General features: G+C 39.5%; 1 long non-coding RNA gene across 1 annotated transcript in view; it reads left to right on the forward strand.

The window, feature by feature from the left end:
- The window catches only part of LOC122205613, a 32,666-nt gene extending 24,050 nt beyond the window's left edge, over window positions 1-8,616 (forward strand). The window contains exon 4 of the long non-coding RNA XR_006196168.1: window positions 8,365-8,616. This is a non-coding gene — a long non-coding RNA (uncharacterized LOC122205613). The remainder of the gene's footprint in view (window positions 1-8,364) is intronic.
- Window positions 8,617-9,554: the final 938 nt, after the last annotated feature.

A 9,554-nucleotide genomic window follows, 5' to 3' on the forward strand; every position in this document is an offset into this window, starting at 1 on the left:
TTAGCAGGAAATGCCCTCCAAGTCACTGCAAACCTGAAAGCCATCACCATGATGTCCATTTTGCCTAAATTCATTTGAGAAAAAGGCACAGTGTGTGAAACACTTCATCAAATGCCTGTGACCATTTATGCCAAAGAATTGGGAAAAATAATCAAACTCTATCCTCTGACCTGTAACCCAAGAGACATATGAAGAAGGTTGTACCAGACAGTCTCCAGGATGATACCCAATAATCTCCACTTCTGATATTCACACGCTGGGGTAATCTCAAGCCCTAGAGTGTGGACTGAATTTATTGACTTGCTCCTAACACAAAGACTACAGCAGAAGTGATAGGATGTCAATACTGATACAAGGTTATAAAAAGACTGCGTCTTCCATCTTGGCCACTCCCTCCCTGGGGGAGCCATCTGCTATGTTGTAAGGTAGACTGGTGGAGAGGATCACATGAATAAGCGTAGAAGCAGATATACTAAGGTCTGATAATAATCATGTTAGTGAATTCGGAAGCAGGTTTTCAGCCCCAGTCAAGTCTTGAGGTGACTGCAGCTCCAGCTGACAGCTTGACTGCAACTTTATGAGAAACCCTGGGCTAACGTACCAGCTAAGCTGCTCCCAAATTCCTGACCAACAGAGATTGTGCAATAATAAATGCTTGCTGTCTTAATCTGCTAAATGTTGTGGTAAATTGTTAAACAACAATAAATAATGAATACAAGATGCAGACATGGTTGGGATAAACTACCCCTGAACAGAAGGCTTGATGAAATGTTCTCTCAAAGAGCAAATATCTTTATTTTCATCACAGACAGTCCAGAAAAACACTAACTAATTTTCCATGAGACTCCTCCAAGGCTCTATGAAAATCAGACAATTATATGTGTAGATGATATCAGTGTTATTCTCTGGGCTGTGAAAAGTGGGAAAGTTTAGTGTATTGCTATCCTCAGTGCCTGGCCCATGTTGGCTTTCTATAAATAATTATGAATGAATGAATGAATGAAAGATCTATCCTAATGGCATAACTGTGGGTCTTCACTAGTATCATGGAGATAATATTTTTAAAATATCTTCATTTATTTCCATAATTTTTTATTAACCCAGGAGTTATTTCTTTCCCATGCATGTCATCTGCCTTAAAGATAAGCCAAGAATCATGCTGTACTAGGGAAGGAGAAGATCAGCACCAACTCAAACAAATGTCTTTTTTTTAATCAGAAAAAGTTTTGCAAAGTAACATTTTATTTTTTTATTAAGTATAATTAATTATAAAGTGTTATATTATGTGGGGAAAGAGGTTCAAGAATTCCTTATACTTACATAAATGGGTTAGAAAAAAGCTTAGGGTGGAAAGCTGCCCCCCCCCCCCCCCCCCCCCCCCCCCCCGCCTTGGGGTAAAAGTGCCCAAGGCTAGCTAGCGAGATATTGTAATGGAACCATGAGTAACTTGTTATATCACCTGCAGGAAATTACTTTCCATCAGACACCAATATACTATTGTACTTTGATCACAATCTCCACTTGCCTCCCAGACCCTTTGCTTCTTACACACAAAAGTTAACGATTGCTATCTGATTGTTTTCTTCACATTCACCATATGTGTAAGATCTTGAGAGCACAGTAAATACAGAGACAAAAATCTCTGTTCAGGGTTCTTGTCTCCTCCTGGACATTAGCCCCTCTCATATTCAATCCTATGTCTGCTCTTTTCCCGGACAAGAGAGAACTCCAGACCCACAGTCTGCAACAATATTAGTTTCAGGTATATAATATAATGATTCAAACATTCTATACCATTCTCACTGCTCATCAAGGTAAGTGTTCTCTTTCATTTTTAGTGTTCATTTTTTTTTTTTTTGAGAGAGAGAGAGAGAGCGAGAGAGCGAGCGAGCACAAATGGGGGATGGGCAGAGAAAAAGAGACACAGAATCTGAAGTGGGCTCCAGGTTCTGAGCTGTCACGTAGAGGCTGACACGGCTCAAACCCACAACTTGAACTCACAAATGTGAGATCATGACTGAGCCAAAGTCAGATGTTTAATAGACTGAGCCACCCACGTGCCCCTAGATAAGTGTACTCTTAACTCCCTTTGTCTATTTCACCCACTTGCCCAACTCACCTCCCCTCTGGCAACCCCCAGTCTGTTCTCTGTATTTAAGGGTCTGGTTTTTATTTTATTTTATTTTAATTCAAGTTAGTTAACATACAATGTAGTATTGTTTCAGGAGTAGGACCTAGTGATTCATCACATACACATAACACCCCCCAGTGCTCATCCCAACAAGTGCCCTCCTTAATGCCCATCACCCATTTAGCCCATCCCCCCCCACCTCCCCTCCAGAAACTCTCAGTTTGTTCCCTGTATTTAAAAGACTCTTATGGTTTGTCTCCCTCTCTGTTTTTATCTTATTTTTCCTTACCTTCCCCTATGTTCATCTGCTGTGTTTCTTAAATTCCACATATGAATGAAATTATATGGTATTTGTCTTTCTTTGACTGACTTATTTCACTTAGCGTTACACCCTCTAGTTTCATCCACGTTGTTGCAAGTGGCAAGATTTCATTCTTTTTTATGGCTAAGTAATCTTCCATTATATGTAATTTCTTCTTTATCAATTCATCTGTGGATGGACACTTGGTTGCTTTCATATCTTGGCTATTGTAAATAATGCTGTCATAAACATAGGGGTGCATGTATCTTTTCAAATTAGGGCTTTTGTTTTCTTTGGGTAAAAAGCCAGTAGTGGAATTACTCAATCATATGGTAGTTCTATTTTTAATTTTTCGAGGAATTTCCATACCGTTTTCCATAGTGGCTGCACCGGTTTGCATTCCCACCAACAGTGTACAAGGATTCCTTTTTCTCCACATCCTTGCCAACACTTGTTATTCCTTGTGTTTGTGATCTTAGCCATTCTGTCAGGTGTGAGGTGATATCTCATTGTGGTTTTCATTTGCATTTCCCTGATGATTAGTGGTGTTGAGCATCTTTTCATGTGTTTGTTGGCCATCTGTATGTCTTCTTTGGGAAAATACCTACTCAAGTCTTCAGTCCAATTTTTTTTTAATTTTTTATCTGGTGGGGGAGAGAGAGACAGAGACAGAGACAGAGACAGAGACAGAGAGGGAATCTCACACAGGTTTTGATGCTCAACATGGAACCCAGTGCAGAGCCTGACACAGAACTTAAACCTATGACCCTGGGATCATGACCTGAGAGTAACTCAAGTGTTCAACTGACTGAGCCATCCAGGCATCCCCCCTGTCCATTTTTTAGTTGGATTTTTTTGTTTGGTGTTGAGTTGTAGAAGTTCTTTATATATTTTGGATAGTAACCTCTTATAGGATATATACTTTGCAAGTATCTTCTCCCATTCAGTACATTGTCTTCTGTTTTGTTGATGGTTTCCTTCACTGTGAAAAAGCTTTTTATTTGGTATAGTTCCAATAGTTTAATTTTGCTTTTGTTTCCTTTGCCTGAGAAGACATATCTAGAAAATATTGCTATGGCTGATGTCAAAGAAATTACTGCTAATGTTTTCTTCTAGGAGTTTTATGGTTTTAGGTCTCACATTTAGGTCTTTAATACATTTTGAGGGGTTTTTTGTTTATAGCATAAAAGGGTGATCCACTTTCTTTTTTTTTTTTTAAGGGTGACCCACTTTCATTCTTTTGCACGTAGCTGTCCAGATTTCCCAGCACCATTTGTTGAGGAGACTGTCTTTTCCCCATTGTATACTCTTGCCTCTTTTGTCATAGATTAATTGAACATATAAGTGTAGGTTTATTTCTGGGCTCTCTATTCTGTTCCATTTATCTATATATCTGTTTTTGTGCAGCATCATACTGCTTTGATTACTACAGCTTTGTACTATATCTTCAAATGTCTTTTTTTCTAATTCCATAGCAAGACAGTCTTGAAAACCAGACATTGCAGAGAGAAATATTTTTTATAAATTCTAAAATATCCTTTTTTACATATAAGAAGCAATGTTTCCATGTCTGAAAATAAAGCTTTCCTCTAAGCTATTGGCAGAGTGGATGCAGAGGTGACCCAAGGGAAGTTCCTGTAAGACAGGAATAGAAAATAAAAAGTATTTTACCAAAAGAAGAAAAGAAAGGCAAGAGGTGAAGTGCTCGGGGCCCTGGCTTTCCCTTCTGACCTTTGTTTCTGAGTGGCAACTTAAAGGCTATGCAAAAGAAAACTCCAGAAAGTTTGGGAAAAGGAAAACCAGAGAGATTTGTGCCCCACTCCCAATTTGGGATTTGGAAGGAGACTGCCTCTCAGGGTACACTGTGTGGACATGGGGTATGACAGGAGCATAGAGGAAGACAAAAGAGAAGTTATATAAAAAAAGTTATACTTGTTGCACTGCTTGCTATTCATTTTGTTAAATTTTAACTCCAGTTCACAAGTAGGTCAGCTTAGGTTTGCCTGGTTCCGGGGGTGCCCCTGAGGCCCAGGCTTAGGTCTTTCCAGTAGCCTGTGGGAACAAATGTGGAACAGTTGTTGTAGCTCTGATTGACTCCCACTTCCTTCTGTCCAGGAGTGACAAGATCCTGCCCAGAATCGACTGTCCACACAGCATTAGTCAGCAAGTTCTGTCTTTGCTGTTGGTGCCCTTAGAGTAAGCATACTCCTTTCTCTTTTGCAGCAGTGTGGTTATAACCACAGGCAGATAGACGTGGGTGCCCACAGTGGCCCTGCCAGTTGTTAGTTGTCTGACCTAGGGCAACTTTTGCTGGGCCTTGATTTTCATTATCAATAACAATAACATATTTATAATAAATAGGTATAATATTTCAGGGCTTACAGCATGGAAAGCACTTTACAAAGCATATAATATGCCTTATCTCATTTAATTCACACATTCACCATAGGTGTAGTAAAAACTGTTTTTATCTTCATTTTATAGAAGAGAAAACCTGCCCAAAGTTGCACAACTAATAAGTAGCAGTAGGAATTGAATCTGGGTCTGGCTGACTGCAAAACCTGTGAAGTTAATGGCCATATAGGAGGACTCCTTGGTTGGGCTGATGCTTTGAGCACCTCAGAACATAACGACCCCTTATATGTAATGTGCCTGCTAATCTGTGTCAATAGTTGGTCCTGAATAGTATCAGCATTGATCCCTGTGTGGTCAAGGTAACTCTTTTCTGTGTATATACAACTTTTAAACAAGTCCCACATTTATTCTGACAAAAATATTTGAATCTGTAACTATGACTTCTCAGTTTCCATTAAGCTCCCTTCTGGGGCTGGGGTCATGCCACTGCACGCTCCCCCTAGGTTTGGAGACCGATGCCTCCTGGTGACCGCCTGCGGCAGCGTTCCTTAAAGCCAGTGACAGCCTGGGCAGGTTCCCAGCTGCTGAAATTAGCCTGCAGGATCCTTGAAGGCAAAGGTATATTTTAGGACAGAAGTACCAAACAACATCACAGAATGGCAAGTGATCAGAACACAGCCCCTTCCACGTTTTCCCTGACGTCCAAATAGTTCATGCTCCTGTTTGACCCTGTTGTATAGGTGGCTTGTATACAATGAAAGAATCCATTTATTTGTTAAATCAACAAATATTCATGTACATACAATTCTGGAACTGAATTATAATAACTTTCTTTTAATACATTATAATTATAATAAACAAATTATCTTCTTCATAGGACTGCACCACATTTTAGTTAGCAAACTTATTTATTGCAAGTGATTTCATTATCTGCTAAATTCTTCCATGGGAATCATTTAGAGTTCCTGGTAATAATAATGACTGATGATAATGCTTCTTAATGAATTACCATGAGTAAAAAGTATGACTCAATAGCCCCAGTATGGAAAGAACTTTCTGATCTAGATCAGGAATATTCAAGACAGAAAAAAACTCAGATGTTTTATTCCACACTACCCCCTGCCCCATGGGCATAATTTACAAATCACGAAGTAAGCTCAGAGACTCTATGTCGTTTTCAAGGTCATTCAGTGAGTTCAAGACACAACTATGGGTCCTAATTTCTAGGGCAGTGAAGTCACGTCACCTCACCACACCATACTTCCCCATTCACGTTCTGCCATACAACTATGGCAGTAACTGTGAACAGGTAACTCACTACTCTCCACTTTGGGGATGGAACTGAGAGGTTATTACACAGGTCACATTCACAGGAAGAATGCAAAATATTTATCGAATAGAAAGTAGAGATGGGCTAGGAATCCAAATCCAGGAGGAATTTATTGAACCTTCAACATGCCAGACCACCAGCATCTCATCTCATTTGTACAACAATTCGTGCAAATGACATAACTACTCCATTTCACAGCTGAGAAAATGGGGTTTAGAGAGGGCATGAAGTGCCCTTAATTCACACAGTAAGTAATGGAGTGAGGATTTATTATTGGACGTTGTGATTCCAGTCCAGGTCCTTTCTACTTCCTCTTGGCAACACTTTATTGAAGTTTCTATTAGCACCCTCAAGGGGAAGAAATAAGGATCTCCTTGGCTATATACATGTCCAAATACTGCATCATGTGCTGTTTCCAATGTCCATTTAGGGTAAAGGCACAGCATTGAGCTCATGGCTTTTATGTTGAGGAATTATTCTTCCCTCCGATTGATGAACTGAAATTATTCGGAAAGATCTTAGGTAAAGCGTGACTGCTGGCACGAAGGACAATGGTAATGGAATAATAATAAATTACAACCTCAGGCATCTTCCCTCCTGTTCCAGCTTGGACAGCTTATTACCATACAGATAAACCTTCCCACTAGCTCAGGAAAAATGTAAACATCAGCTTCTGCATTTTGCCTATATTGATAGTTGGTCATGTGCCAAATGGGTTTGATGTGCAATTTAGTACGCAACAGTAAAACTTCTAAATCTACCACCTTTGGCTTGTATTTTATTTCCCCCACATGCTCAAAAGCTCCACCATTTCATTTCTATGCCAGCTGGGAATATGTAACTCTTTACTAATTTCCCCTGTCTCTTATAGATCAGGTCCTCTTCCTCCTCCTCCTCCTCCTCTACCCCCTTCTTCCCCCTGCCCCCTCCTCCTCCTTCTCCTTTTTTTTTTTTTTTTTTTTTTTTTTGTTGCATCACCTTGCTATGTATGCTAGAAACCTTTAAATATTTAAAGTTGTAATTTAGCAAACTACAGACAAGCCAGAAATAAAAGTCTGGATTAAAAATATTTTTTTCTAGGGGTGCCTGGGTGGCTCAGTCGGGTAAGCCTCCGACTTCAGCTCAGGTCATGATCTCACAGTTTGTGAGTTCGAGCCCTGCATCAGGCTCTGTGCTGATAGCTCAGAGCCTGGAGCCTGCTTCAGATTCTGTGTCTCCCTCTCTTTCTGCCCCTCCCCTGCTCATGCTCTGTCTCTCTCTGTCTCAAAAATAAATAAAAACATTAAAAAAATTTTTTCTATACAAAAGGGTTAGAGATGCACTAATCCAAAGAAGGAAAAGACTGAATCTCCAGCACAGGTTGTTTTGAGAAGTTGCTGGATATACTGCCTTTGTAAGGTGACACCCTGTTAACCATTGGTGTAGAGACAAAGGGCATATAGTACCTATTGCTGGATTTTTCCTTCTTCAAAGTTTCTCCTCCTGCCAGAGCCCTTTCCTTTTGCTTTCTCTTCCTAACTTCCCATTCCCTGCACACCTGCATGGCAGTACAGCTACAGCCTCATCCCCATCCATTGGTACAGCTCTTATCATGACCACCAACAACCTTCTAGTTGCTAAATCTATTGAGTCCTTTCATACTTGTCCTTTATGCCAAACTGTTTATTGCTCCTTCCTTTTCAAAACTCTCCTCTTTAGGTCAATAATAATAATTATTGTCATTATTATTATAAGTTTGCATTAATAGAGTGCTTACAATATATAAAGTGGTATGTTAAACACTTTACATGTGTTCTGTCCTTGAATACTCATAACCCCATGAGATAAATATTATTATTATACCTAGGTTACAGATGAAGAAATTGAGGCCCAAAAGGTTAGCTAACTTGTCCAAAGTGACACAGCTAGTAAGCAGCACTTTTCTGAACTCAGGTTTCCCTAATGCCAGAGCCCATGTTTGTAAGCCTTATCCTACATTGCCTCATAAATTTTTCAGGACAATGACTATATAGAAACAATAAAGCCACTAAAGTTAGATCTAGATCACTATTCGTTTTTCCAAATTTGAGCTAGAGCAATGTTGGAAAATAAAGATTTTTTTTAAAGGTGAGAGTAAAATAGATCATAAAAGTACCACCAAATAAATTTAGTCTTTTAGAAACAAATTAAGGTAAAATGAAAAAGCACTTAATCATCTCCAAGATTTTTCCCCATATCTTGCTTAACATGTGAGTATTTGGTTTTCAGCCTATGGAAGACAGACTCTGGAAGGCCCCCATGACCCCTACTTCCTGGTGTTCACACGCTTGAATAATCCTCTCTCAGTAAGTGTGAGCAGGACCTGTGACCAGCTTCTAAGCAACAGAATATGGCAAAGATGATGGGATGTCACTTCTGTGTACACTAGGTTACATTTTTAAAGACCACCTTGCTAGCACACTCATTCTAGAGACTCTGCCTGCTGCCCTGGTGAAATAAATGGCCATGTTGGGAAGTCAACGTGAGAAGGGAGTAAAGGTAGCTGCTAAGAACCATGCACACCCTCCAGGCAATAGCCAACAAGACGCTGGAGCCCTTCGTCCTACAACCACAAGGGAATGGATTCTGCCAAAAATCCAGTTGAGCTTGGAAGCAGATACTTTCCTAAATGAGCCTCCAGATGAGAAGGCAGCCCAAATGACACCTTCCTAGGGAGACCCTGAGCAGAGGACCCAGGTAAGTCAAGCTCTGATGCACAGGAGCCATGACATAATAAGTGTGTATAGTTTTAAGCTGCTAAATTTGTGGTCATTTTATACGAATACACAGCCTCACTCATGGCCTTTCCCAAATTTCAACAAAAATTCTTATGAAATCACACAAAAAGGACTGTAAAAAAATCATAACAAGACTGGATACTGTGTCTGAGAGTCAGTCTATTCTCAGAATCTTGAAGGGACTGTGCCACGAAAAGAACCTGTGTCAATTATTCTATGTACTAAACAAAGGGCAATTGGTATCTATTCCTGCATAATAAATTGCCCCAAAATTTTAGTAGTTTAAAACACCTGTTAGTATTTATTCTCAAAAAGTTAAAGGTAGCATTACCAAATGATCCAGCAATTCTACTCCTAGGCATATACCTGAGAGAATTGAAAATATGTGTTCACACAAAAACTTGCATACCAATGTCCATAGCCGCGTTATTCTTAGTAGCCACGAGGTGGGAACAACTCAAGTGATTAAATGGATCATCTGATGATGAATGCATAAACAAAATACAGTATGTCCATACAATGGAATATTATTCAGCCATAAAAAGGAATGAAGTGCTGATACATGCTACAATATGATAAAGCTTGAAAATATTATGCTAGATAAAAGAAGCCAGACACAAAATGTCACATATTATGTGATCTATTTGATATGAAATATCCAGAAAAGGCAAATTCAGGAAA

This window comes from Panthera leo, chromosome D4, assembly GCF_018350215.1.
Source record: "Panthera leo isolate Ple1 chromosome D4, P.leo_Ple1_pat1.1, whole genome shotgun sequence".
NCBI lineage: Eukaryota > Metazoa > Chordata > Mammalia > Carnivora > Felidae > Panthera > Panthera leo.